Source organism: Lissotriton vulgaris, chromosome 7 (genome assembly GCF_964263255.1).
Source record: "Lissotriton vulgaris chromosome 7, aLisVul1.2, whole genome shotgun sequence".
Classification (NCBI taxonomy): domain Eukaryota; kingdom Metazoa; phylum Chordata; class Amphibia; order Caudata; family Salamandridae; genus Lissotriton; species Lissotriton vulgaris.
The window spans coordinates 1,452,620,438-1,452,646,322 of NC_141695.1; the positions used below are offsets into that span (position 1 = coordinate 1,452,620,438).

A 25,885-nucleotide genomic window follows, 5' to 3' on the forward strand; every position below is an offset into this window, starting at 1 on the left:
TCCAGGACCTCAGTCAGCCCTTGGCTGCTAAATCAACCTCTACTGCCAAGTCATAATTACCCCGCCTACTCAGTAATTAGGAAAAGAAAAGACTGAAAATGTAACAACATAAATCCTGCTGTAACATGGTTCCTCGTTCGGGCAAACTGTACCTACTGTTTACAGCAAAACATACAGGACTGGGTCAAAGCAGTATCGAGCAGAGTGCATTGCAACAACATTTGCACTTTATAACAGATTCTGATGCACAAGGTCCGCAACCGGAACGTAGCGGTTCTTCCTATGTGCAGCAACTTACCCCTGTGGCCCCCGCAGTCAGAGGGCAGATTGAAGATTCAACGAGGCCAGAAACTTTCTTTATAACAGTTCAAATACATCTGTCTAGTCACCAGGACATGGACATAAAAGTAGATACAACAAGGAACCCAATGGTACCGCAAGTACCCGGGGATTCACATTGATGCAAAGGCTCTGCAATCCCTCGGGGGCACACCTTGCTGCTCGCGCTTACCCGTCCAGGGGGCCAATCTTCCTGCACAGCTACCCCCCGATGCCACAAACCAACACCAGCGGCCGCGAGGGGGGAAAAACTCAATTTCCCAGATGCCCTTCCGGCGCAACACCGGATTTCCGCCCAAGGAGGCGCAACAAAAGGACACCAGCCCCGGGGAAGCGGGGGGCTCTGCAATCACTCGGGGGCACACCTTGCTGCTCGCGCTTACCCGTCCAGGGGGCCAATCTTCCTGCACAGCTACCCCCCGACGCCGCAAACCAACACCAGCGGCCGCGAGGGGGGAAAAACTCAATTTCCCAGATGCCCTAGAGGCACAACACCGGATTTCCGCCCAAGGAGGCGCAACAGAAGGACACCAGCCCCCGCGTCGCGGGATCGCGCGCGGGTCGCGCCCGGGGCTAAGCCCGGGCAAAGGGCGGGCCCTCTGTGGCCCTCCGTGGACTGAAAGGGTCGGGACGGGCCCCCTCCCTTGACCCTACTGTGAGAGGAGGTAGAGTGATTCTAATTACTAATAGGCTATTTATGTGGTTTGATTAATCCCACTCTAACAATGTCACGCAAGGGGGGAACAAACATTGCTTCTGAGAGGGGCCCGTGCTAAGGGCCACAAGAGCATCACATGATTAGTACCAGCACACTGCCTACTGTTCATGAGATAGACTATAACTCTCCTTGCCACTCTTTAATCATTATGCAATCTCCCTTACAAACTCCAGTAAGAGTACAAAACCTGTCTTTGTGGGATGAATTAAACATCCTATGCAATACCAAGTACGCCGTAGTGGAATCACCTTCTGTTAAAGGCACCAGCTCCTTAAGTACTAACGGCAGTTTACGGGATCCTCCCTTTTCACCTAAGAAAGACAATACCCAAGATCTAGCCCTCCCTCGGCCTTTACCCACTAAAAGGAAGCATTACGAGGACAATCCCGAAGGGAATCATTCCAAATTACAAAAACTATCCGTAAGTCCTACATTACCTGACAACAACCTCCCTACTACCATGGAGTCTGCAGACAAATCAGACTATACAATACTCTACCCCCAGTTGACTCTACTGACCCAGATCGAGCATCTTGTCAAAGCCATAATTTCTCCACTAGTTGAAAAAATCAATTCCATAGGGGAAAGGCTCTCAGGACTAGAGAATACAATCATGACCATTCTGACACCTATCAATAATATGGTAACATTTAACCGCTCCCAGCCACTTACAACCTTGGAAACATCTAAGCCAACTCCTAAACGTATAAACGCCCAACTCATATCACAACCACTCAAAATCCCAGCCCCTATTGCACCCAAAGCCCCCTTCAAACCTTCTCCACCAAGGTTCACAGGGGTTAGAACAGAATCAAACAAACCACCTTGTATACACCTTCCTCCAGAAGCCGTGCCATATGTGTCCGTTCTTTCAGGAGTACCAGCACTTGCTCTCAGGAAAGCCGAAAGACAGCAGGACCTATTAAATAAGGTCATATTCTGGTTGGGGGAAAATAGACCCCTACCACCGGACCAAGATGGTGGAATCCTGAGCGTTAGAAGGGTGGGCTGGCTGGGCTCATTACCAAAAAACATTCCCAGGGACTTGGTACTGGTTAAATTTAGGAACAGGAACATCGTCCTGTACCTAATATCTTGCCCGCCCCAAGAAGGAGATGGCCCTATATGCACTTGGGATCTACTTGATTTTTATCCATGCACGCCAAACATCCCCCTGCTTAGACCAACAGTAGAGCATCACCATCCGCTGGGAAGGGGGGTTCGTGTATCCAGTGGCATTAGTTTATCCACTCCCAATAGATTCGAACCATTATACAACTGTCGTAACTTTTGAGTGCTCTATGCATTAACACAGTCGATAGTGATAACCTGTAAGAATAACATGTCTTATTATGGAACCCTGAGGTTGGGCCTATGTCCTTTTAACTTGTAGTCATATTGTCATTGTATGTATGTATTCATTTTAAGACTGTTTTTATATGTACGCTTTTATGATTTTAAAACAAAATCGAATAAAGCATTATCGAAGATGCAAAGGGTTCTTTTATTAAGCACAGGAAGGAAATTGCAGCAAAAGCCATGGCTCTTAAGTCAAATTTTCCAAACTCTCAAAAACACTCCTAGGTCCTAGCCTAGCCCCAATGCTGGAAGATATGCATGCTAAGATTTTCCCTACCTTATCGTATGGCTCTTAAATCCTTTTGGGCAAGCTCAGCAGTGCACTGAACCAACAAACTACAAATATTTAAAAACGTGTGCTGCAGCTCCCAAATACCTCATCTGCCGCTCAGAGCAGACTGGAACTCGACTTCTTCAAACATGAAGCAGTAGGTACTTGGGGCGGATTTACAAGCCCCTTGCGCCTCTTTTACGCCACCATTGCGTCACTTTTGTGATGCAGCAGTGGCGCAAAAGAAGCGCCATGGTGCGGGGTATTTACAAGGTGACGCATCTCCCAGATGCATCACGTTGTAAAGCCCTGCGCCAGAAGGAGGCGTTCCATCTCAGGTGGGGGGCGTTCCGGCGCAGGAACGCCTCCCAAAAGTGGCTGAGTGAAATCTACAAGATTTCACTCAGTCACTTTTGGGCCCATGCTGCGTGAAAACCCTGCGCCTGCTTGAAGCAGGCGTAAGGATTGACGCAGCATTGTGGAAATAGGGCCCCCCAAGCCTTGCTGGAGCTGCATCGCACTTGCGACGCAACTCCAGCAATGAGCCACTTTTACGGCACAGATGCGTGACGCATCTGTGCCGTTTTTGCCCCATGGTGCGCCGCATTGTAAATGCGGCGCATCCAGGGTGGTGGAGCTGCAGCGCACAATTACTGGTGCATCCCTGCTGATATGCAGGGATGCGTCAGTAATTGTAAATACGCCCCTAGGACTTTCTTCAACCTATGCTACAAGCTGAGAAGGGCCAGAGATGGCTCTCTGGGGACCCTGTTATGGACCAACATTAGCTCCAGTGGGCCAGCAGGGTCACAACGTCTGCTTTGAAATGATTGTGTGCAGCTACTGTCTGCGAATGAACTGTGGGACTTAAATCCAAGTCAAATGGCCTTTAAATTAGGCATTAAGAAATGTATCCATCCCTGGTCCTACCACGCGGACAGAGCACCCTTATCCAAACGAAAGCACGCATGGGCAGCTATAAATTCATACAAGCCTGCCTCCTCATCCTCATATATTGCCTGTACATTCTCTTTTCACTTGAAGCTAGGATTCGTGGCTCTTAGACTGGTTGAGTGGCTTTTTTTAAACAACTAGCCCGCTGGCGTTGTTTAACAGAATAAACCAAATGCAGGACCTGTGGCAAGTCCCACGAATCCTTGGAGCACCTTCTCTGAATTTACCCAGCAATGATGGACTTGCATAAATCAAGCCCTAGGACTGACAGGAATAAATTGGGAGTCCGGCAGAGCTTTATAGCAGCGCTAAGCACCGAAAACACGGACCTAAACATTTGTCGGACAAAATGCATCCATCTCGCATATAAAAGGTTTACGTCCGAATGTAGCCTCCCAGGAAGCCCAGCCTGACAAACAAATAGATGTTACATCTATGCCCCAACTCCATCTTTGAACCGTTAGGTGTAAACATGCTGTTGCTAGCATTCCAACTCTCTTGAAAATTGATCTGGTATTTCATGTACTTATTTATAACTTGTTTTATACTATTTTCTATTCTATAATAGGGACTGTTTTCTCTTGTTGATGAAAGACCAGCGGCTGCACTCGTGCTTCTGCTCCCTCTTAGACCCTTTAGATATCATTATAACCCTGCTAGTATCTGAAGGCACTTTAAAATCTGTTTTGTCTTTTGGGTATATATTTAGAACGTGTTTTTATATCACTTAAGATCTGTCTATTTTATAAAATGGATTGTTTTTTCCTGCACACTGTAAAGGTTTTAAATAATCATAAACAATAAAGATATTATTTATTTACATGATTCCAGAATATCATTGCCAGAATAGAGTTTGACATAAATCATGTGTTCTAAATATTATCTCTCAAAATATCTACATATGGAGTTAACAGAAAAACCACAACCAGTGGGACTATTTTTATACACAATATTTCTGGACACAATATTAGTTCTATTACAGATTGTCTGAAATAAAACAAAGTAAATATAACCTGGTTCGTTTAGCTAAACATAGACCGAGAGAATATTTTAATACTGCGAAACTGCCATCATAATTCCATAACTATGGAAACAAAAGCAGCATGATAACAATCAAGTGACTCAAGTTTAAGCTCTTTGCTGTGATAATGGTGCATACATTAGGCAAAAGACAGAAATGTCCATGTTAATCAAAAAGCACTAGGGGTGTACAATATTGGAAAATGTTTCTTTCACAAAATCCCTGTAATTCTCCCCAACACCCTGGTTACTACCTGTGGTTCGCAAATGTTTCCACATGGGGGGTTTTGCCTTAAAATGGGCAGTTTCACACATTTTTGGAAACCTAAGGACGTTAGAAAAACTGTTTTAACCCCTCCCCTGCTGATGACGGAACCGCTCTGTCATCAGCTACGGTTGGGCTGTGCTGATGACGGAGCGGTTCCGTCATGGCCCGGCCGCCACGCCTGCGAGGCGCTGATTTCGCGCCAGTGCGACCGTTCTAATGAGCGGGGCGGGTCATGACGGAACCGCTCCGTCACCAGCACAGCTCAACTGCGGCTGGTTATGGAGCGGTTCTGTCACCAGCATGCGGCCGCCGCGCGGCCGCTCCACCCCGTTAGCGCTGCGGCGGAAGAGCCGCCGCAGCGAAAGGGTTAAAGATGACATGGAAAAATTGACAAACATTTCAGCACCAACTTGCATTTTGATGTGAGGAAATAGTCAGTTTTCAGATAAATATTCTCATCAAAAGAAGGAAACTGTACACTATGGGTAGAGCAATATTAAGGATCTACATAGGATTTCGCTCATGCAATAGCACTTCACAGACCACTACATAACACCAGAGGTGATAAAAGTATGATTTTTATATGTGATGACGTTCAATCAGGATTTGTTCCCAATGTGCTCAGCCAAATCTCTGTATTGTCTTTGGGATCCTGGCCTGGAGTGAATCCTAAGCGAACTTAAATTTATTTGCCCTTCTGCCACAGAAAAATCATCCAATCCTTGTTGAGTTGTACAGTCCTTGTTCTACTCAATGTCGCATATGTGTCAACAGCTTAACCTGGAAAGAAATACTGTGAGCAACAATACACTAGGCAAGGCTGAAAATGACGAAATATGTCTCCGAAAATAGTCCAATTTATATAAAGAAAAAGACTCTGGAAACTTAATGATATTCAGAAGGCTTGTGAAGATTTGAAAAACTCAAAAATGCACTTTGAGGGGGAAAACTCCTAACCCGCTGAGAAACGTTATTATTTACTCTATAATTCGGCAAAACCTGTTTTAGTTGGAATCTTCTCCCATTAGAAACGTTTTTTAGTTTGTAATTTTTGCAATTTTGTGGCGTTCAGCACTTTAAACAACATTCTCACTTGTAAAAGGTGCACGCTTCACCAAATCCTGCCAGCGGAATTACAAATTATGCATCCCTGGTATAAATTGATTAGAAAGTTTTTGCATTTAGAACTAAAAAGAAAGCCACCTTTCGTCTGGAGATGGCCATTGGAAAAGAGAACAGAATAGATGGGAAACAGTGATACTTCCTTCCGAGAGGAATGTCTTCTTAACATGATGGATGACCTTGTATCTTCAATGGGCGTGGGTACAGTGACAGTCATCCGCGATGTGATGGATGATGGTATATCCTCAACGGGTGGGTGTAGAAATGTTTTTTCCAAAATGTGATGGATGGCCTTGTAGCCCCAATGGGAGGAGTTCATGAACGGGGTTACTATCTAAGATAGATGACATCTTGGCCTCAAAGGGACTTGTACAAAATGGATCCCTTAATAACACTGGTGACCTCTAGCCCACAAAGCCTTGTGGAAGCAATCAGCTCTCATCCTAATATCTATTTGTGCCCATTTTGATGCTACTGACAACACTAGTCACCGAAAAGACTAAATGAAAATAGTCCCGTGCGGGTAGAGTGCTTTTATTACATAGAGGCACTGGTGTTGCGTACATGGCCACTAAGATTACAAATATAGATTCTATTGTATTGTAATTGCATTTATATAGAGCTTACTGCCATGACGAGGCATTGAATCACTTTTTCAGTAAGTAGCATGATTCTCCGGAACCCATAAAGGATTAGTGGTAAATTAGTGTAGTGAAAATATGAAAGTAATTTGAGTGGTGGATATGTTAGTCAGTTATTTGGATTGAGAAGGATAGTGGAGGGATGGAAGAGGGAAAAAGGTTTGCATTTATATTGTGCTTGCTACCTTCGATGGGGTGTTGAAGAGCTTTTTCGGCGAGTAGCACGCTACTCCGGAACCCAGAAAAAATTAGTGGTGAATTAGAATAGTGAAAATATGAAAGTAATTTGAATGGTAGATATGTTAGTCAGTTATTTAGATTGAGAAGGATAGTGGAGGGATAGAGAAGGGAAAAGGGTTTGAATTTATAGAGTGCTTGCCACCCCTGATGGGTGTTGAAATGCTTTTTCGGTGAGTAGCATGCCACTTCGGAACCCATAAAGGATTAGTGTTGAACTAGTGTAGTCAAAATATGAAAGATATTTTAGATCACAAATTCCCTTAAGAAGGAGGTGTCAGGAAAAGGAATTAAAGAAACAATCTCTGGTTCCTAATTGTTCATTTATCATACACATATACTTGACCAATTAGCAAGGCAATAGGATAACATGCTCTTAAGAGAAAGGTAAAAACATTAGGTAGAACATTAGTACTAAAAGATTCAAAAATCTACAAAAAAGATGGGCAATAACAATAGGCATCTCATTTTACACCCCTGTGACACTAACTTTTTGCCTTGATCAAAATATCTATTAAACAGAGCACTATGAACCCACAGCAAGGTGGCTATCTGCATTTTACAAAAACACAAAATAAAATAAGGCAATAAATAAATAAGATAATGTGTTTTTCTTGCCCGCGGTTGGATTCAACAAAATATATATTTTTTTATTGGAACTATAGTAAAAATTGGTGCCGGAATGGCTCATTACAAAAATGTAATTGTTACTATCTGGACTACCTCTTCTTCTAGCTTATAATTTGGACCAATAAGCAACTAAAAGTATTTGTGTCCAGCTGAAAATATTTGTAATAACTACAAGTTCCATTGACCGCTGTTCTGGGTACTACCCCCACCCCCTCCCATTGGGATGTAGTTGGCCTTCATACTGTGTCAGTGGCCCATCCTTTAGCTTTACTGATGTGTGACATTGTAAGTATGTAAGCTGTAAGAATTGGAGGGGACTAGGGACGGCAATAATTCCCAATGAAATAGTATCCATGTTAACAGCCTAATCATGAATTATGAGATCTGTAAAATTACTGCACACATGCCATCCTTTCCCGGGAGCATATAGCTGCTCAAAGTGGCTGATGTCTCTGGAGAGACTGTGGGGAAGAATTACTATTTGCTCACTAGTCATGAATTCTCAGGGTTCAACTTACAAAACTTGTTAATTCCTTTTTAGGTCTCGACTACAGCATTGCTTTAGCAATGCTTGTCTGTCGAGATTATAGTAAGGCTTTCAAAAATCTACCCAAACTGCGGATCGGGTACAGTTCATTTGAGCCAGGCGGGTGCACATCGCCAGCCACATCGCACATCGCACACCATATGTCTGCCCCTCGCCATCAGACTTCAACGGAATCCGCTCCCTCACCCCCGCATCAGACTTCAAAGGAATGCGCTAACCCGCCTCCGCCACAGCAATGCCGAGAGCTTGTTATTTCCCTTGCTTTCCCCTCTACCTCCGTCCGATCACTTTCACTTTTGTGGCTTTTTTTTTCTTTTGCTTTCATCACTGCATTCGTCAGCAACAACTGTTAACTTACTTGGCTTTCTTGCCAACTGTAATAGGCTCCACTAGTTCAGAATGAGAGCTGTTGGAGGTAAGAGTTAGGACAGGTTAACATCCATTAAAAGTGTTCACTTTACTCCCTTACTGTATACAGCTGGGACGATTGATGTGCTCGAATCAGGGAATACGTTAAACGTCTGCCTGCACACTGATACTATATACTTTGTTGATGAATGATCGTTGAGCACAAACCCCGAGAGGATGGCGACAAACCCTCTATTGCACACAGCAAGCAGCATCCATATTAAGAGGAGCCCCGCCCGAGGGCGTAGTCCGAGCTTTCCTCAGAGATTGCTGTTGTCGTCCTTTTCTGCCTGTCACTTCTGTTTCTTGACTGCTGTGTGGATTGTGGAATACAACTCCTGGTTCATAAAAACATAAAGAATGCTCATTCCATTCACTTCTTACATGCTGTAGTATGGAGAAGCGTGTTATTTTAAAAGAGCCTCCCTCACAGTGACTGACTAGGTCTTATGCGTCTGACTCAACCCTCAACCCCTGTCTCCGACCCCCCGACCCTCACTTCTTCCGTGGCCCATGAAGGCAAGAGCAAACACTTCCAGCCCATCTCCTGGGGGCGTCACCCGGGCTGATGGCTTCGGAACTGGTCTGGGCAGTCTTGGCCTAGGTTTGTGCCCTGACTCGGTTTACCCCATTCCTCAACATGGTGACATGTTTGACTTCGCTATCAGTTGTGGCCACTCTTTCCCGCTCCACAACCTCACACCTAAAGATTGTGCTATTGTGAGCATGAAATTCAGCCCTATTATTTCTTTAAATGAACCTTTACATGCGTTTCATGGGAGAGGATTTTCTCTGTGTGCACCTCCGTGTTGGTCCATGCTTTTGATTGTTTCTATATTTTAAATAAATATTTTGCTTTCACTGTAGATGTCCAGCATGAACCCGATTACTGTTAACAATGCTTTTGCACATTTTTTTAATTTTTTTATTTTCAGGTAGAGCAAACCAATTGATAGAGATAATTTTGATGCATAAAAGCTTCCATGTGTTCTGTTTTATCGCCCTCACTCTATCTATCTATCTATCTATCTATCTATCTATCTATCTATCTATCTATCTATCTATTGCCCTCACTCTATCGCCCTCACTCTATCTATCGCCCTCACTCTATCTATCGCCATCACTCTATCTATCGCCCTCACTCTATCTATCTATTGCCCTCACTCTATATATCTATTGCCCTCACTCACTCTATCTATCTATTGCCCTCTCTATCTTTCTATTGCACTCACTCACTCTATCTATCTATCGCCCTCACTCTATCTATCTTTTGCCCTCACTCTATCAATCGCCCTCACTCTATCTATCTATCGCCCTCACTCTATCTATCGCCCTCACTCTATCTATCTCCCTCACTCTATCTATCGCCCTCACTCTATCACCCTCACTCTATCTATCACCCTCACTCTTTCTATCTATCGCCCCCATTCTATCTATCACCCTCACTTTATCTATCTATCGCCCTCACTCTATCTATCGCCCTCACTCTACCTATCTATCGCCCTCACTCTATCTATCTATCGCCCTCACTCTATCTATCTATCGCCCTCACTCTATCTATCTTTTGCCCTCACTCTATCTATCACCCTCACTCTATCTATCGCCCTCACTCTATCTATCTATCGCCCTTACTCTATCTATCTATCGCCCTTACTCTATCTATCTATTGCCCTCACTCTATCTTTTGCCCTCACTCACTCTATCTATCTATCACCCTCACTCTATCTATCTATCTATCTATCTATCTATGTACCTATCTATCTATCTAACGCCCTCACTCTATCTATCTATCTATTGCCCTCACTCTATCTATCGCCCTCACTCTATCTATCTATCTATCTATCTATCTATCTATCTATCTATCTATCTATCTATCTATCTATCTATCTATCTATCTATCTATGTATCTCTCTATCTATCTAACGCCCTCACTCTATCTATCTATCTATTGCCCTCACTCTATCTATCGCCCTCACTCTATCTATCTATCTATCTATCTATCTATCTATCTATCTATCTATCTATCTATCTATCTATCTATCTATCTATCTATCTATCTATCTATCTATCTATCTATCGCCCTTACTCTATCTATCTGTCTATCTTTCTATCACCTTCACTCTATCTGTCTATCTATCACACTCACTCTATCTATCGCCATAACTCTATCTATCTATCTATCTATCTATCTATCTATCTATCTATCTATCTATCTATCTATCTATCTATCGCCCTCCCTCTATCTATCTATCGCCCTCCCTCTATCTATCACCCTCAAATGCTTGTTAAAGTATATCCATTACCCCAGGGGTAAGATATTTACCAAATGTGGTAAAAACTCCATCAACTCGGAAATGAGGCATAACATGCAGAATTTTTATTTAGTGCACTTCATTCCACGTTTTTATGAGGCTTTTCCTCCTAATAGATCTAGTCAAAATTGAACTGCCAGAAGATATCAGCGGTTAAAAGCAAGGATGTGACAATTCTAATACAGTTTACATCTCTGATTGCTGTGCAAACTCCTGTTTGTAGAAAGCTCGAGCATTAGACATCGAGGTGGCATCTGATGGCATCAAGGGAAGGTTTTAAAAGCAGAATGCAATGTAAACATCTGTAGGTGGATTATTTGGTCATAACCTCAACGCGATACTCATGTTAAAAACAAATTCAAATGTTTCTGAACCATCTAAGATGCCTTGCTTTCTTTAAAAACCAAATGTAAATCTCTGCCTGCAAAATTCTTGAAACATCCTTCAACAGAGGGGTCTAAGCAAAATAGCAGGTTTGCCAGTGGCGTAACAAAAGCCCCTACAGCCCCTGCGGTGCAGAGGGGCACGAGCTCCAGGTTGTTCCCCTCCAGCTCAGCAGGTCCCTGGCGTGAGAACCCCGAACTGGATCTGGAGTGTCGGGCACCCCATGAATGTACTTTGCTGGGGGCCCTTCAAGTTTCGTTACGCTACAGAGGTTCACTGACAAACCCTTTGACAGGCACGCAAAGAGCACATTGTAGCAGGCTAAGATTTTTCCTAAAAGTCTTGTTATCATAAATTAAGCAACAAAATGTGTGCAAAAAAGTCCAGAATTTTACTAAGAGTGCTAATAAATAAATAGACCTGCATCTGTTGAGGAAGTTCATAAAGTTCTCAGTGGAAGTTGGGGCTGACTGGACAAGACATAGCAACACATTGACACACTCCTGTTAAAAACTGCAGCATGTCCTGAGTTAGGGGAAGTGTGGAAACCCTGGACATGAGTACATTTAGAATCTGATTCGCTGATGATCAGTACGTCACAGTCCTCCACCAATCATGTCATGGTGACATCAATGCCCATGTGTGTTTTTACTTTGTTCCCTGGTTTATCTTTTCTGGCTTTTGATTCATGTGACTGCTACTTGCAAGGCAGATAGGGCAGAACCCAAGTCCCATGGTTAGTCATTGGTTTAGGATAATTATTTTTCTACCAGTGTCCATGATAAAGGAGTGTAACCCACACGTTCTATGCTTTTGTCTGTAGCAATATATGTTTTAATCATCAACGAGTACAGATGACAATAGCTCAATCACCTATCCTCTACGTCTATCCACAATGTTCATGGAGCCTGTGTACAGATGAAATCTCACTCTGACCTATGTGTCCAAACTTACTAAGTCTCAAGAAAAAACACAGGTCTCACCATGACCTCCCAGAATAAAAAAATATATAACAAGTTTTTTTAACATGAACTTTTTTTTAATTAAACCACTTCCTTGAAAATATTGTCAGGCACTCATTAAACACTTACGGTTCCAGTAAGATCAGAATTATATACAAATAAAAAATATATATAAAATGATATAAACACATTAAATATAATACTATATAATATATAATCTAATATAAGCAATATATAATACACAGTAATATATCAAATTGTATAAGAATATATAACAAGTTCTAAGGAAAGTTAGACCCAATTTATTTTTCTGCCTGAGTAATTCCAGATAAAGGCGTCTACTGAGATCACAGTGATGGTCATCCCAAATTTCTGATTCAAACTGTGTCTGACCCACTTCTTGTATAGTTAGTTCTGACACAATCCATAGCAATGCAGGGAACAGTCAGCAATTCAAGAGACTAGACAGATGATGCTTTCCCAAAGCCCATAGTTCTGCGAGACGAGTAAACACAGGCGGCCAATGGCACAACATGTTTATAGACCCGGGTGAAATTTGCATTACACTGCCTTAATCTAGTGCAATTTGGGTAATTTGTGTGTTCCTCTTGTTGCGCAAAATGACCAAAAAGGTGCTATTATGCCACGTCGCGTAATTGCGCTCCATTCTCTGTAAAGGTGAGGTCACAGAACGAACACGAACGCAAGTACTGTACTGTTTGCAATGCTAGGGTTTGTGCTTTATTTTTTAAGAGCGAAATGTGCCTTTGCTTCCAAAATGGACGGGCAGACACGTTGTGCAAAAATATAGAGAAGAATGCCGGGGCCTTATTTATGAAGGCCTTGCGTCAGTTTTGCGCCGCTGGTACGTCACTTTTTGTGACGCACCAGCAGGGTAAAAAATGCGCCTCGTTGCGCCATATTTAAAAAGTGATGCATCTAGGTAGATGCGTCGCTTTTTAAACCCCTGCGCCACATTATACCTGCATCAGGTATAATGTATGCAGAGGGGGCGTTCCCCCGCAAAAAGCCTCGTAACAGTGACGCAGTGAAATCTATGAGATTTCACTGCGTCACTTTTAGGACGCTGTTGCGTCAAAATCTTGCGCCTGCCTCACAGCAGGCGTAAGACTGACGCAGGCCCTTTCACATGGGGCTTGCTCCATGTGAAAGGACGCATTGCAGGAGTTGCGTCACTTTTGTGACACACTCCAGCAATGCGTCACTTTTGCGCTTACAGATACGTCAGAAATACTGACGTATCTGTAACTCCTTGCGACATGATGCGTCATACATTAAATATGACGCATCAGGAATGTCGTAAGGAATGCGCAGTGCAAAGTGACGCATCGCTGTTTTCACGCAGCGATGCGTCACTTTTCATAAATGAGGCCCCCGGTTTTTCGTTTTCGCGTAAGTACACGCCAGTGCGTAACGTTTCCGACATTTGCTGCCTTTTAGCGAAAGCAAATGATGCGAAATTCGCACACCCGTGAAGTTTTTGTTGAATTTGGACTTTGAAGCGCAGACTTTTTTGTGCTGCTTCCATCAAGCCTCTGTAGAGCAGCTCATGCTGAATGAATGCTTTTCGCAGGCCTAATCTTCCGTGTGTTTGTGCGATCTTGTTCAATAGCCGTAAAAAACTCTATGCAATCTCTAACATAGGATGAACGCGTAACGTCTACACTTTAATTTCATCTCTAATATTTATGGTCTCTATTAAATGCTTTATCATCTGACTTAACGAGAGAAACACAATGTCTGTTACAAACTAATGGGAAAAGCATACATTCCGTTTTTTAATGCACCAAGAGAACTGCGAAGTCTGATCCATTTCATTATATTACATTTAAATCAATGCAGCGAGGCTTGATTATTTTGTGTTTTACTTTTTAAGAGCAATTCCCTCGCCTTGCAGTGGAATTATCATGATGTAGCTTTGGGCTGTGATATACGGTTTCCCGAAGATGAGAGCAGTGGTTAATTTGTAAAAATAAAATAAGTACCAGGGGCCTCATTTATGAAAAGTGACGCGCCGCTGCGTGAAAACAGCGATGCATCACTTTTCACTGCGCACTCCTTACGACACCAATGATGCGTCATATTTAATGTATGACGCATCATGTCGCAAGGACTTACAGATATGTCAGTATTTCTGACGCATCTGTAAGCGCAAAAGTGACGCATAGCTGGAGTGTGTCACAAAAGTGACGCAACTCCAGCAATGCATCCTTTCACATGGGGAAAGCCCCATGTGAAAGGGCTTGCGTCAGTCTTACGCCTGCTGTGAGGCAGGTGCAAGATTTTGACGCAACAGCATCCTAAAAGTGATGCAGAGAAATCTCATAGATTTCACTGCGTCACTATTACGAGGCTTTTTGCTGGGGAACGCCCCCTCTGCATACATTATACCTGACGCAGGTATAATGTGGCGCAGGGGTTTAAAAAGTGACGCATCTACCTAGATGCGTCACTTTTTAAATATGGCGTAACAAGGCGCATTTTGTACGCCGCTGGTGCGTCACAAAAAGTGACGCACTGGCGGCGCAAAACTGACGCAAGGCCTCATAAATAAGGGCCAAGGGCTCTCCTCAGGAGGCAGCTTGCACCAAGACATTTCTCCTTTGAGCACTGCCTGAAACAGATCCAACTACGAACCATGAAAGTGGCGAGATGATGTGGTGTAGTGGCCAGAGCTGCTGACTTCGGAGCTGGGGAACAAGGTTCGAGTCTCTGCATGGGCTCAACATCCTGTGATTCTGGGCAAATCAATTAATCTCTCCCTGCCTACCATAAACGAATGTGAATGTGTCCTTAGCTGGTGCTGATGAAAAATGTTGGTGTTGATGATTTAGTGCCACTGGCTCAAACTAAGCATTGCACGGGAGGAACTCAATGTTTGATGCTAAATAATTGAGGCCTCAATGTGGCTTCGGTCTACTATAGCCTAGTTAGAAAACACGAGGGCTTGTTAATATTCTTGATAAATCCTGAAATTTTACTAGGATTAGGATTATGAACTGTGAACATAGTGGAAGAGACAAAACTCAGTTGATGCTAGTCAAAGGGGCATTTGTTTTATAATTTCATAGATACAATATATGAGGACAGTGTGCAGATAAGTGACGTAAACAGGCACATGTGTGCTCAGCAAGAGCTTCACCCTAACCCCAGTGTGCAACTTTTATTTCTAGGCTTCTCTGAAATCTTCATCCATGATACAAGTTCGATAAAATGCAAGTAGTAAGGGTCGAAGGTTGTCTCATGTCAAATAGCACAGCAACCAGGTTTGGACAAAAGTTTAAAATATCCTGGCAAAGTAAAAATTATTTCTGCATTATACAATTTCAAAGATGTTTTTTGCATGCTGGGGCCTTGTGCATGTAGAAAATGTCCAAGCAATAGAAATGTTCTGCTCAAACCAGTCTTCTGCTGGTATTGCTTGAGAATTATTTACATAAAATGTACCGGCGTGTGATAAAAGTCATGCAAGACAACCACAAATCATATTTTGCTACAAATTTTTATGGAATTTTGTAAAGTTTTGCTAAAGAAACTGTGCACACCTGTAACCATAACATAAAATAAAATTATAATCTCTTGCTCCTTTGTACATAAGTATTTGCTGCAGGTCAAGTGGGTTACTTAAGAATTGATGCAGGTGTACTGAACAGTCTAGAGACAATCTACTCAAAGAAAGGCAGAGGAGGAACCTTCTCAGCTAGACCTACCAGGCACTGAAATTGGGATGCTAGTAGATTGAACTGGAATAGATTGTACAAGCTTTTTAAAAAGTGACTACAACAGGGAGATGGAGAAGAGTTAGGGACTGATTGGAAGTCTGCTGAGGAGACAGTTGGGAGAGGCAAAAGAGATCCGGAGAGGTTGAAATAGTAACTGCCGGGACATGAGAGAGCCATGGTGCTGAAAAGGTAACTGGTTAGAGAGAGCTGGGGTGAGGAGAAAGTAACAACTGCTTCATATCAATCTTGTGAGATTTAAGTAATGTTTCTTCAGATAGATCTGTCTGAAACTGAAGGTGTGTTTGAAGTGTGTAGAGAAGATGAAACTGAAAAAAATTGAGCTAAAGGACATGAAGGCAAAAGCGTATGCAAAATTGCATACAATATTTTACTAAAATTACACTTAGGCCCTCATTACAATGTTGGGCAGACTTGCATCCTCCCGAATTAGGATGCACCCACATAAGACTTCCATTTAATAATGGGAGATTGTGTGACAGTCCAAAACCATCCGCAGCACAAGCTCGAATTGCAAAATGGAAGTTTGTGAAAGGGATGTGAAGGGGGGCATCATAGGGCAAGGGGGAAAGGGGACCCTTCTAGGGGCCCCCAAAGTCACTCTCCAACAGCCTTTCTATGTCGGAAAGGCCGACATGGGAAGACTGTCGGAAACTGACATCATAATCTCGACGGTGGAAGCGCCATCCATAAGGGATTATGATCTGCTTCCAACTGGCTGACGGGCTCCTTGAGCCCATCGGAACCAGTTTGATTTCCTCAGCTGCTTTAAACTCCAACCACGGACATTATAATTCAGCGATCGGAATGTAAAAACATCATGTTGGTCGGTAAGCCTGCGATGAGCGGTCGGAGGCTTACTGACCGACTTCGTAATTAGTCCCTAAATGTCTTGAAAATTGCATGAAATAATGCATATATTATGTTGGATGCCCTTTGGGGCATCTCAGGCGAAAATTAAATCTAAGTGCATAGATTGCAGTCATAAGTCACTCAAGTCACTGGCAATGGGACTGGTACACAGAGCAAATGTCTTTAGCTGTACGTTTTCGGCTCACACGTTTCTCTCACAAGATATTTTCTTTTACAACCAACCCTCTGCAGTACAAAAATGTGTGAAATGTAATTCTTGCAAAATTAATGACATTTCAATTAATTTATGTATTGAAAAACAAATTAGATGACAACTTCCGCAGGACTCATTTTTCTACTGCACGTATCGACGGGGATGGTGAAAAGGTTATGGCTATAGATATTGCTGCAGGAAGCTGAAGGTGTCACCGCTAGATAAAAAGATGGGAAGGTTGATGAGTCAACTGTTGCAGATTGTGTGACTTATATGAGGGTTCAGGTTCATATATGTATGGGATGGATGTGGCTAATCTACAGATGAAGCTGTACGAGGGAGAAGTTATGACCGCTGCATGTAGAGATACAGGGGCGGCTCTTCCATTATGGTGGAGGGGTATCGCCCCACTGCAGAAAGGCAGCAAAGGAAAAATAAAATGATAATAAAACTATTCTATTATTATTTTATTTTAACTTACTCTGCCGAGTCTGCTGAGCCTAGAGAGGAGTAGGGCCATGCTCTGCGTCCGTAACAGCCAGACCTAGGGAGGAGGAGTGGTAGGTGCATTGTAAGTGCACATGTCGGTATGGCCGGCTGTTTTAGGACAGCCAAAACCAGCATGCGCACTTACATTTTTCCAACCCAGCTGTCTTGCACATCCAGGTGGTAGAAGTGGCATTTCGGCCTGCTCAGCCAATTCCGAGGCTTCAGCATGAGAACAGCATCTGGATTGGGTGGGGAGGGGAGCAGAGGAGCACTTAGGCAGCTGGAGCAGAGGAGCACCGAGGGAGCTGAAGCAGAGGAGTACCAAGACAGCGCCCGGGAGTAGCAGGTAAGGTTTTTTTTAATTAATATTATTCCCTTGTGTTGCCCTACCACGTTTTAGTGAGAGCAGCCGCCACTGTGGAGATGGGGAGACGGAAATGTTGACTGCTGCAGATCGAGCTGTATACGGGTAAAGGGATGAACACCACAGGAAGGGATTAGAGAGAATGCAGGTGTAACTGCTGCAGATAGAGAAGTACGAAGGTGAAGTTAGGATGGCAGAGGGTCTAACAGTGACTTCTTCAGCTACCTCAAGGAAAGGTTGAATTTGTCATGGGTACATGTAGACATTTAGAGGCTGAAGCATCCACAACTGCAGATAGAATTGGTTAGGTTTAGATTTGTGACAGTACCTGGGGGAATTAATAAAAACTGAACATATTTTTCCTTTTACAGTTCAGAAGTGATAGCTTCATTTCAACAATCTATACTATATTTCCAAGAAATCATTTTATAGACATATACAGGTCACAAAAATGTGTTTAATTTTTTTAATGGTAGCATCCCAATCCATACCTAATCAGATAAAACAAATCAATAATTACTATTGCTAAATGCAAGATTTCCAAATCAATGCCCCTTAGACAGTTTCATCAACAATATGAAAGGGCTTCCCCCTGATTACATTAAAGAATCATGCAGTAGCATTCAGACTATCAAAGTGTTTTCTTGACCATAAAGTGACTAGTGATTCTCTTCCATTTGCTTCATACAGCACAATAGGGGATGGGAGTACAACTGCTTCTGGTAAAGAAAATGGAAGGTATTGAGGATAGAAAAATGTTTGGTTTATTTGGTAATTATAACAAAAAGTCTTTGGCTGAGCTGAAGAGGTTTTGGACCTACAGGGGTTAGGCGAATTCGGCTCTCAGGCAATCATTGGTGGGTCTAGAGCTGCCCTCAACATGAATAACAAAGGGATTCATTATGGGTAGCTGCAGGGGGCTGAGCTAAAAAAGAAGCCTGCATCAGATAGTGCCCGAAGTAACTAATTAGATGACTTCAGCTTTAAGGAAAAAAGTTAAAGATACAAAAAGGTGCCACGTCATCCAGATCAGTGAAAAGATAGTGCCAAGAAAAAGCAAATGAGTTATAACTAAGGCTCCCTGTTATGCGTTTTTATGGATTTTTGCAGATAAATGCAGACAAAAAACAATGTGTTGTCTGCCTGTATTTATTTTTAAAAGTGGATAAATACAGAAATGTGTGCTGCTTTTAAGTGACTTTCTGTGCTGTCTTTCATGAATTATAGCCCAACAGCTGAGCAGATGGACAGCATGGGAGATTAAAAAAACGATGAAATTTCTTTAAATAACGGCATGTGTCAATATACATTTGTGGAATAATGCTAGTATTTACCAGTGGAAATATTGTTAGTAATATTTGGCAGATTTAATAGCTAAATCATGACAGACATCAAAAAATGAGCGTGCGTCTATCAGTTAAATGAATATGGAAATGTACAGTTTTACAACTTCATTCATATGCAAAACATAACATTAATATGGATAAATACAGATATTAGGACCAAAAAGTAAATATGGATAAATACAGACGGAAAGGTTAAAAAAAGAAATACCATAAAACCGGGAGCCCTAGTTATAACCTTGGGGTCCTCAATAGGTACAAAATATCAAATGCATTAAAATGCTTTCTATACAGTCATCCAAAGCAGGAATACCCAGTAGAAAATGATCTTTGTGCAGCAGGACTTGAGTAGTGCAAGACTTGCTTTCAAGTTGAAGTGTGTTCCCTACTTACACTGGACACTACATGTCCATCTTGTGCCAGGTGCAGGACCACTGTAATGTGATTTGATGCAATTAATACTAGGTTGTAGGTGGTAGACCATTGGAGCACTGATTGAGTGTGAAAATAACATTGCCCGATACCAAGCTTGTTAGGCCAGTTACGCCACACCATGTCTGTTCCAGATCTTGGATAATCAGCACCTCCCTCGCATGTCATCTGAGGGTTATATGGTCTGAGTTGATGACTTACCTCAATATTTGACGTGTTGTGCTCTACGCTACACGAAGACCTCTATTTTACTGTCATCTCCATAGTTCATCAGTCTCAACATAAAAAATTAGACCATAGACTTGTGGCCTGTAGCTATTGGAAGTTAGAACAGACTCTTGTGTCAGATGTAAAAAGCCAACCTTAACTATCATGAAAGAGCATATGGATATTTGCTAGAGTACACATATAGAGACTCACTTCACACAATTAAATAATGGTCACTTCCACCCCCATCATAGATTAAGGCCTGCATTTAAATCCAAAATCATTAGTTCTATCCTGCATCAATTAAATTGTAGGAGATTGGACACAGCCAAACGAGCTAGGTGTTGTGTAGCAGGTAGAGTTAGAAATGGTGTGGGGGAGAGTTTCACATGCTGGTCGTGGAAGCTGACACATAAGAGTGAGTTGTAAGATTAATAATAGCCAGTACAGGAGCCAGAATCAAGAGAAGTTTAGTGGATGACTACTGGGCCCTACAGCAAAGCTAGAAAGAGGACGCGTGATGGACAGTTATAGTAGGGGATGATGAAGTACCGCTTGAATATGAAGAATTGATTGGAGGATTCTAAGTACAGATAGGCTGAAGAGGCAGATGCAACTACAGCCACGAATCATCATCGAGGAGGTCAATGCGGCTTTTATTGATTGATGCTGGAGAGGCGACAGAAGCAGCTGCCGATAAGGAGGCTGCAGAGGTTTATGCAGCAGATACATGATGAAGAGATTGAAGACATTACTTTACCAGTCCAATCTGTAAAGTCAATAGGAAGAGACTGTAATTTTGTTAAGTGAGACTGAGCAGATGACTGCTGTACCTTAGTATTTGAGACCTTAAGGAATTAATCACAGTTATAGCATGACGTGAAACCAGAGAACATGGAAGGATAGAGGGACTGTAACAGCTCAAGTAAGAGATGGTTGGGAACGTGGCCCTGCAGCTGTCTTCTAAAATGATTGAGGAAGTGAGTGTTGAAGCCAAAGTTAGGATTATCTGCAATCATGGCTATTGCTTCTTGCATAAGGGAAGTGAGATGATGATTTCAGTTAGACATAAAAAGCTGAGGATTTGGCCAGTGTCGGATTGGTAGGACGGGCAATAAGGCTTTGCCCGAGGGGCCTGAGACCAAGGCCAGCGGGTGGGACGTTTTTTTCAGCCATAGAGAAAATCTCATTGTTCTGGGCCCCCTTGGCCGCTGGTGCTTCATCTTAAAGGCTGTTGTGGCCTTGGAGTGAGGATCAGAGCTCATTATAACCGAGTATAGAGAATGGCTGGCTCGTTGTCTTGTGGTGTAGGACATTGGGGGAAACTGATCAGGCTCAGCACGTTGGGAGTGGTTGAGATCTTTTTGAGCATCACAGCCAGCACTAATGTTACCTGAGGTGTGGTAAAATGGGGCTGCTCAGGGAGAAAGATTAAGAGTGGTGGCTATCTAAGAGGCTCTACGTTTGTTTCCAGCAGTAGCCCTCTGCCACTTTGTTATCTGAGAGGGACTCCGGTACACCAAAGAACAAATATAGAAAATAATGCAAGCAAACAAAATGAGCAAAAAGAAAAATGTTTTTGAGAACACAAAACAATTTTCTTTATTAAACATTACTACGAAAAACATTCATTCAAGGTCAAAATGGCAAAGGGAAGGGGGAATAGTCATGTCAGGACAGTAACAAAATGGACTGTGCGAGGAGAGCAATGTGGAGAGAGACAGAAGTAAGACAGGAGAGTGTAGAAGAATGACAAAAATATGGGAAGGGGAAAAGGAAATCAAGTGAGGAAGAAAGGAAAGGTAGAGGAGAGAGGATAAGAGTGCTGGATATGCAGAAAGATGGATGGAGTGAGGGGGAGAATTAGGGAGAAGAAGTGATGGAAGGCAGTGGAGAGATGGGCAGAAATTCTTAAAGATAGAGAGAAAGTGGAGAAGAGGGAGGCAGGAAAGTGATGATAGAGGATGTGGTGTAACAACAAGAGCTGTTGACTTTGGAACTTGCGAACCAGGCATTAGTCTTGGTGTCAGCTCAACATTCTGTGATTCTGTGAAATCACTAAATATCCCAGTGGCTTAAAAAAACGAATAAGTATATGTAAAGCACTGCAATCCCTTTGGGTAGAGTGTGCGCTGTATAAAACAACAACACAAGTGAATGGGTAAGGAAATTATGAAGAGGAGAGCAGGGGACTGTGTCAAACATTTCCTGGTCTGCGAGAAATAAAGGAAGGATGGCTAATACTCACATGCAGTATCCTAATTCTCTCCCACATTCTAGGGCCTAGTTTAGAAGTTGTTGGCATTCCAGAAGGTGGTGCTACATGTAGATTAACCCCTTCGCTGCTGATGACGAGCTCAGCTCGTCATCAGCCACGGTGGTCGTGTGCGGATGACGAGCTGAGCTCGTCATGTAACGCGGCTTTTAGAAAAAAGCCGCATAGTGGAAAAATAACCGCCGCAGCGATGCGGTTAAAAGCCACCTCTGGAATTTAGTTTATCAAAGGAATGGAATGGTAAAGAAAATTCCACCTGTGGATTCTCCTTTGGTTTAAAATCTGCCTCCTGGCACATGAGGACTTTCTGTTACTGTCTGCAGCAATAAAGGGGAAACATACGACTATAACATTAAGTATAGTACAAAGAAATTCAAGGGGCAGAGGGACGTGAAAGAGGCTGACAAGAGAGAGCAAGACAGGAAAATGAAATAAAACTTCAAGGAGAGATTCAAAATAACAGGAGGAGTAATGGCCTGAGAGATATATAAATAACTGAAGAAAGAGCCCACAGGAGATTCAGGAGTGGGAGAGAGAGGGGTATATGTAGACAGAGAGAAAGATAGGAAGAGAGAAAGGGGAAATGTGAGAGACTGAGTGAAGCACATAGGTAGAATGAAAGACATCAAGTAGAGGAAACGAAGTAGAGTATGAGAGACAAGGGAAGAACTTGAGAGAGGGGCAAAAAGCGATAGGGAGAATGAGAGAGATGCACACACCACATAAGAAAGAGGTATTGGAACAGAGAGGAAGAAAGGCATTTGGAGTGAATTTCTGCAGCTTTACATATTCAAATCAAGTCTCTATCTACAGTACAAAAGACATCAAGTACGAAGTTGTATGCATTTCCCAATGACATAGCTTGCAAAGAGGCTCCTGAGTGACAACCAAAAGAGGAAGACCGCTAGTTCCTTGAGGGTGAACAGAAGCCTCCAGGCACGAAGGATGCTGATGGTTCGCTGACTCATGGCTTGATAGAATACAGGATATTCAGGGATCTCTGGGGTGGGGATCACAGACTAAGAAAACAAAAGGTGACTAACACATTCAGGCAACCAAAGTAGAGAAATGTATTGGCCTAAAGATCAGGTGAGGAGACCTGTGGGTGAGTTGCAGTGGAATAATGGTGTATCTAGTGGTGCATCTATGGCCAATGCTACTGTCCCCGTGAGTTTAGAAAGCTTACTTTATCAGAGATTTGTCCCAAAATTTCCCCCGATACTAAGCAGCATTTAATGAAAGGTCATTATCCACAAATGTGGGCCTCTTTTTCTTTCGGTGCCCGGGCCTAATTGTGTTCCCAATCCAACACTGGATTTGACTAGAGCAGCTTGATGATAGAGAACGTGTGGCTTAGTCTAGACTATGAGAGTATGAGGGGGCGAGTACAGTTTGAACCAGAAAAGAGGCAGGAGGTGACATCAGATTGCCATCTGCTGACAGTGAATAAGTCAATGTTGCAGCAAAAGGCCGGAGACATTGGTGACTTCAGCTATAGCTATGAGAATAGGTCAGTGAGATGAATATTTCCTGCTGAAGTTTGAATCGTAGTGCAACAGAATAAGCCTTTCATTTTTCCAAGGTACCGTAAATTGAGTATTCGAACATCTCTTAATCACAGCACCATGGCCCAGATATACTAGGATTGGATTCGCAAAAAGTGGTTTCAAATGGCATACCATAGTATTGTGAAACCAGTCTATTTTTATGAAGGCACCTATGTACTAATAAGGCTCTTCAGAAAATAAGCAATCACAGTGGGTCACAGAATGACCTGCCTAATTAATATTCATTAGACAGGTGCCAATTTGTCCTGGTTGGCTACAGGAAGGGTGACCTGCAATAGACACAAGCCACTATCCGAATTAGTGAATAGCAAAATAGGAAACCTTTCTTTTTAACCCCTTCCATGCTCATGACGGAACGGTTCCGTCATGAGCGTCGGTTGAGCTGTGCTCATGACGGAACCGTTCCGTCATGAGCCGATAGGCTCATTAGAACCTTCAGCACAGCGCGAAAATTCGCGACGCGCTGAAGGGGTTAAAGCAGTCATGTTCCCTTTAACAAAATCAGGCTGCCTTAAAAACAGTTTTCCATGGTGTAAAGTTTCAGTGAGGGTCTGAAGATGTCCCATGGACTCTACACCCCAGACTGTTGCAACTGTGATTCTTAAAGAGGAAAGTGTTCAAAGGGGACCCAGCCCTGTTTTACTTGGGAGAAGGTAACTGATTACTGTTTGCAACAGGACACAACCCATTCATACATACCTTACCAACTCATAATTTGTAAGAAAAGCCCCAAACATGACCCCCCCCCCGCCCAAACTGCGATTTGAAAGGAGTCAGAAGCAACATTTTGGCCATTGCAAAAGTTAGTTCACTGGAAAAAGGGATTTTGAGGTTGCAAACCGTGAAGTTGTGGAAATATCAGGATTTGCAACTGCAGATTCCCTTTGTACACCGTGGCCAGGGAAATAGCAGAAAAAAACAAGATACTATTTTTAAAGTCACCAGAAAGTGAGGAGGCAGTCAAAAGAAATAAATGACCTAGATGGACTGATATCTGTCACATCTTGAATCAGAAAAGTGTCAAGCAGTTTTGTGATAGTTGTAATCATGAAATGCTGTGCAGAACACAAGATTGGATTGAAAGACAAAGAACAAGATTAAAGTAGATTAAAATGTAATGGAATTGGCAGACAAAATCTGGGCTATTCAAATGATGTATATCATGTTTGCTTTTGTAAGGGTCAATTTTAATTGATTATGAAGGAGCCTTGCTTTTTCCAGGAAATGTCACAGACTGGTTTCTTGGTCTCTGTTACTGACCTCTAAGAGAGGTGAAGTTGGTTCATTCTCTAGTCATGTTGTGTGCGCAGATGTAAAATAACAACCTGGGAGAAGCCAATCAAGAGGAAAAGCAAGGAACACAAAGAGACTGAACTTGTGTCACTCTGTGTCTCATGAAAAATTCCTGCCTGATACTTTTTGGGAGCGGGATCAATCGAAAGAGGACCAGGTCTTCGCCGAACACAGTTGAGTTTGACAGCTTCTGTGATCCTCACTCGGAGACAGGGGAGGATATTTCTTACCATTTGCTTGACAAAATATGCCTAACACAAAGGAAGCTGCTCATCAGCAGTGGACAGGAAAGGTGCATCCATCATCCTCATGCGCTCTCATTATGAGGTTGTAAGAACTTGGCAACCTGGAGAGGACCACAGATGTTGGAGCGCTATTAAGACACTTCAGGGAAAGCTTATGAAACACTGTACTGTCAAGCGCACAGCTGCCGCTGCCTGGATATCGCTGACAGCTCCGGTACGTCAGCAATCTTTTCCAGACTGCTCGCTTCCAGGCGGAAATGCTTCTGGAAATTGAAATGCGCTCAAATCCAGATCCAGGTGAATCAGCCCCCGGAGCGGCCCGTGCAGGTAATAGCGGTGAGGCGGGGTGGTTTCGACAGATGACGATGAGGGAACATTCATTATTTATTTAATTTTCCATTGTCAGCCCACATTATTCACATATATGACACTGCTTCTGTTGTTAGCAGAGTGAGAGGACAGTCGTGTCTCTGCCCAGACAAGGAGAAAAACTGCAAGTTTTCTGGCTGAGCAGAATGGCCCTGGAATCAGATTACATCAGCATTCACCCTATTGCAGAGGGCAGTTATTTTCAAAGTAGAATTCCTGAAAACTAGGTGGTATATTGGTACATGCAAGACTCTATTTAAATAGAAATTCTTGTTCATTTTCCATATCAGTTGCTAAAACG

General features: G+C 42.8%; 1 protein-coding gene across 1 annotated transcript in view; it reads right to left on the minus strand.

The window, feature by feature from the left end:
* Window positions 1-25,885, minus strand: part of PTPRT (protein tyrosine phosphatase receptor type T) — a 1,692,228-nt gene that overhangs the window by 1,467,391 nt on the left and 198,952 nt on the right. The gene's annotated exons all lie outside the window — the stretch shown is intronic.